Below are 5,879 nucleotides of genomic sequence, written 5' to 3' on the forward strand. Positions count from 1 at the left end.
TTGCTTTGTCCCCTTTTGCCCCCTTTTCCTCTATGTACCACTTTGTGAAACCTTTCAGTATCTTTCATAGTGTTATCTTTACTGTTGTTCTCTATTTTATTGAGAGGGCAATCTCTGAATAGGTGCCCATGCTCATGGAATCTACGACATCTGAAAGGAATATGTTCATATTCTACTTTTTGCACCCATTCTTCATCAAAAACTTCCAAGATTACCTCATCTAGTAGAGCTCCAGAGAGATCCATCTCCACACATATTCTTGCAAAGGAAGTGTATTTTCACCTTCTGGTTGCCTCAGAAGCTTTAACAAAACGCCCTAATTTATTTCCTATGGCAGATAACGACTCTGTTTGCCAGTGATTGAGAGGTAGAGAGTAGAGTCTTACCCATACTGGAACTGAAGTAAACGTCTCTCATTCTAGGAAAAAATTCATAATCCATGGCCACATATAGAGGCTTGTTGTTGCATAGAAGTAGGGCCCTCCTTCAAACACCCTATCTTTATCTTCAATATTTTTGAAGACCACAGTGAATAATCCCTTAGACCTAAGATATATGTCAATGCTTCCTTTTGGTTTCCAGTGTTATTTAATCCATGTCTGTAATGTTTTCTTAGTGGACCATAATCCCATGAATTTACATATGATTGCATATGTCCACATGTGGTCCCTGTGGACTTGCAGAGCATGATCATTTAAAACCACTCTAGGTATGATCTCAGCTTTGGGCTTGCATGGTCCCTTTTGTGCTTTGTCTTTTGTTCCTTGTTGCTTGTCTTCTTCCTCCATTTCTTTTGTGTTATTATTCTCCCTTGATTTGGTACAAACATGCTCCTTTTCAATGTTCCTCTTCGCTTCTTCTGAAGGTTCTCTGTCATTTTCTAATGGTTTCTTACCTCTGCTTGCCACAACTTGCTTATAGGAGGGAGTAGCTCCCTCCTTTGCATCCTTCCATGGAGATCCACGCTTGATGAAGTCTCTAACCCTAGCTGATCGCCCACTCACGCCCTTCAAAACCTAAAGCATATTTGAAGTTCTTTCACCCTAACTCCATATGGGTGAGTATATTCATTTATGAATTCAATAATGGATTTTAAACAATTCAAAATTTAAAATCTTGGTTGAAGTTGTAGTGCTAAATGCTAGTGAAAAAGGTTATCTCATAGCTAGATTATATGCCCTTATTACGATACCATGGACCACTAATGTGTCTCAATAGAAACACATAACGAGAAAATGATAACTCATGTTTATATCACACATGTTTAAATGACATTAGCTTTAATTAATCAATAAAACTGAAAGTAAAGAAAGGGAAAAACTACTTTTAAAATAAATTTCAAATTTGATGTGTAATTGCTATAAAAAAATAATCTTACTAATAATAAAATTATGGCATTTTTTTAATTTAGTGATAAATAATCTTTATTAGTTTAGTGATATAAATTAAATAATCCACAAATATTGTTAAACATCATTATATTTAGTTTATGATACATATCGCATTACCAAAATTAAAAATATTATACATAAAAAATAGTTAATTATAAATTTATTTCAAATTATTATCAACATTATAAAAAAAATAATATATGAATTAAAGATATATATACATTTAAAAAACACAACTAACTAGATCCTTAATTATGGATATTTTTAACTCATAAATAGGATTTGTCTTAATACCTTGGACTAATATCATGACTTGTTAATATCACATGCCTAGAAAAGGCCATAACTCATTTAAGAGTGAAAATATTTTATATATATTTTAATTTATTTCAATTTAATAATAACTTAAAAAATGATTGAAAAGAAAAAGGACAATAACTATCTCTGAAATACATATCAACCTTATATCCCTCAACTTATTGCATATATATTTTCTAGAGGTTAACTTTGCCATCCACCTATTCATTATTAATAATTACAATAACATTCTTGAAGTTTCATTCCAAAATAGACATTTTTGTTCGCATATTAATTGAAGGGTCTCCTAATCTTACATCTTAGTCTAAATTATATTAAAAGAAGGTTTGCCTAATCCTACATAGTAGTCTAGCTTATAGATGAAACAATCTTTTTCATTGGAATTGGGGAATACATTTTCAAGCAAGTTTGTGAATTTTTTATATTTAAAATACATTTTGAATTCAAAAATGGATTGGGGAATACATTTTCAAGCATGTTTGTGATTTTTTATATTTAAAATACATTTTGAATTCCAAAATAGATTCAACACCTTGAAAATCCCTTATGGTACTCAAATTCTTTAGATTAAACAACTTAAACTCAACGTTTTTAAAAATATAGGCCAATTTTTGGTTAAAATTAACCAAAACAATTGCTCTTAAAAGGGTCACTATGTCTATAAGCTAAAATTCACCCCTAATCCATGAGAGATTCACTCAATGAACCCCATCCATGCCATATTAAGCAATAACCCTTATGTATCCATTTTTCATCAACTTTTTTTATACCACTTTATATTTTTTCAATAACTTTGAGCTCCATTTTTTATACCTGCCGATATAAAAACCTTTTACCCCCTATTATATCCTCAATATATTGTCATTTTCCCTCAATATATATCAGCAATATGAACACACTTATATCCCTAATATGAACACACATGGTATGGTATTGCTCTCCAGTGAAGCCCTCATTCCCTAATCTTAGAGTTTTATCACGATAAGTCAATATTTTCTTTTATAGAATATATTTTGTAAGTGGCCCATGACCAATCATTATAATTAATAATAATTAGCATAGCGATATCGCCATATAAATTCTTTTATAGAATCCATTTTGTGCCCATAACCAATCATTATAATTAATAATAATGAGGATAGTCATATCGCCATATAAATTAAACTACCGATATATGTTGATAGGGATCATACATTGAATTTGTTAAAACCATCATAGATCCATCTTAACTTCGGATCTGCCAAGTGTCGAGAGGGATCAAATCTCTTTTTAACTTTAAAAGAGGTTTGTATTTCAAGAGATTTGATGTGTCCCTTTTGGTAGATCTCAAGTTAAGATGGACCTAGGGTATTTTTATTTAAATAATATAATTTATAGTATTTTTATTTAAATAATATAATTTATAGTTTTTATTTCATTTCTCAAATACACTATTATTTATTATTATTTTTTAAATTACTAATTTTTAATTATAGAAATTTAAACTTCTTAATTAATAAAAAATAATAAGTATCTTAAAATTCATTGGCAATCTAACAAGACGAAATGGATTTTTGGCGCATATCTATAAAATTTCTAGCCAGCTTAAAAGCTCCGAGGAACTTATATTTGCAAATTAAAAAACTTTGAAATATGATTCTACAAACTTGTACTCGATTTTGAATAAAGTTTAATTTTGGTACTCAAATTTTCTATCAATCTTAATTAATTTTTATAATATTATTCAATTATGATTTTTTTTTTAATATCTAATAAATTAAATATTATATATAGATATCAATTGAGTCCATAACATAGTAAACAAATAATTTTTTAGTCACTAGATTTGATTGTGTTCAAAGTAGCTTCTAAAAAGGTGTTATCGCTAGTTAGCGATGGTTTCATGCTTTATATAAATTTGATTGTGTTAAAGTAGCTTTTACTTTATATAGAATTGATTGTGTTAAAGTGGCTTATGAGAAAAGTGTTATATAATTTATGAAGATTAGATTCTGTTAAAGTAGCTTCTATTTTATATAGATTTGATTGTGTTAAAGTGGTTTCGAAGAAAATTGTTATTGTGGTTTTCTACTTTATATTTATTTAATCAATTATTTTTTTCAGGTGACTTTTGTTAGAGCCCACGGTTTTAATCTGTATATTAATAGTTTTAAAAATTTTCTACTTTATATTGATTTAATCTATTAGTTTTTTACATAGTTTTGTTAAATCCCATGGTTTAATACATTATATTAATGGTTTTATATATTTTCTACTTTATATTTATTTAATCTATTAGTTTTTTCCCGTGGTTTCATACATTATATTTATTCAACTTTTATTGATAAAAAATTATACTCCTTGGGGAGTTTAATTCCACCAAAGTGATTTCCACTCCTCAACCCTCCCCATGAGGTTAATGATGCCCCTTGGTTTTATAACCTAGATTGATTAAAAACAATGCTATTGACAAAAAATGATGCCCTTTGGGGAGTTCAATTCCCCCAAAGTGGCTTTCACTCCTCAAGGCCATTCCCTTTGGGGAGTTTAATTCCCCATATTGACTTTGACTTTGACTCCTCAACCCTACCTATGAGTTTTGAACCTATGGCCTACCTAGCCCAAACCAATTAGTCTACACATCATTGGTTGACAAACTTTCTTATATTACATCTACACATCTTCCTCCCTATATTTTGTTGTAAAGTGCCTCCCTACACAATTAAAAAAATCATAAAAATTACACATGAAAAAAATTGATCCCTCTTTTGATAAATCCAAAATTAAAATAAACCTCTATTAATTTAATTCCCTGTAAATATACCATATTGTACATAAATAAGATTTATACATAAATAAGATTTATGTAAATATATCATATTCTACTCAAATAAAATGGGTTATAAATACCTGCTTAACAGTACACCGACATGGGTTCTGAATATGTGGTTAACTGTACACCGAGATGGCTTCGGGTTCTGAATAGGTACTTACATCTACACATCCTTAACAGTACACCGAGATGCGTTCGGGTTCTGAATACGTAGTTATATCTACACATCCGTCTATTATTATTACTATCATCCTCACACCGTTATTCTATTCTAGACCGTTTTATTATTATTAATAATATTATTATTCTTGTTTATAGTTGCATTTATATATTTTTCTCCTTATATTTGGTTAGGTACATCATTTTTTTTCTTATATTCATCTGTACCGTATTATTATTATTTTTTTTGTTTGACATTTTTCTTTTTATATTTTATTATTTATTTTTTGTTTGACATTTTTCTTTTTATATTTTATTATAGGGATTTATTGTTATTATTATTACTTAGTGGGTAATAATATTATTATTGTTATTATTAGTACACATATTTTATCTTTCTAGTTTTGAACCTGTAATTTTTTAGGAGGAAACACATGGTTTTAATCATTAGGCTCATTCAAACTGTATATACATATAAAAAAAGTTGTAACAAATTATTAGACATGAAGATTCACTTTCACTTTATTATGGAGATTCATAATAAATAAATAGCCTTTGCTACAATACCATGGTTTATCAATACTATATGCCCAACCATAACTCATTTTATTTCACACATAATCATATAAGATTTTTTTATTAATAAATTTTATTAAAAAGATAGAAAAAAACATAGCTACATTGGAAATATCTCTAATCCTATATTTATATATACTACTAAAAATATTCTAGAGTACTTTATAGAGATTAAATACCGCCCATCTACTTAATAATTATTGATAATTAAATTAAAATTATAAAATCTCAAGCTCAATAATATAATTTTAATAATATAATATAATTACGCCGTAAGGCGTTACTCTGGAAAGAACTCCCCTCCATTGCCACTCTGTACCTTTCTGCGCCCTTGATTTAGTTGTTAGACGATGGAATTGATATTAACCGTTTGATTCGATTCGAGGGGTTCGATTCATTATCTCTCCCCGCATAGCATCTGGCATTTGGCGGCGCAGGGCATATGGTATCTGGCAAGCATGCGCATATGGTATATGGTATCTGGCAAGGATGGCATATGGTTTTTGTTCCCAATTTGTCTTTTCTACTGCCTCTCGGTCATTTGCGTGTCTTTTCTACTGCCTCTCGGCCATTTGCATGTTTTACCAGCTTCTGGCTCATCTCTACATTCAGCACCCTCTCCT

The sequence above is a fragment of the Pinus tabuliformis genome, chromosome Q (genome assembly GCF_031772625.1).
Source record: "Pinus tabuliformis cultivar Carrire ecotype Pingquan chromosome Q, CPIR1, whole genome shotgun sequence".
In the NCBI taxonomy this organism is placed as follows: Eukaryota; Viridiplantae; Streptophyta; class Pinopsida; order Pinales; family Pinaceae; genus Pinus; species Pinus tabuliformis.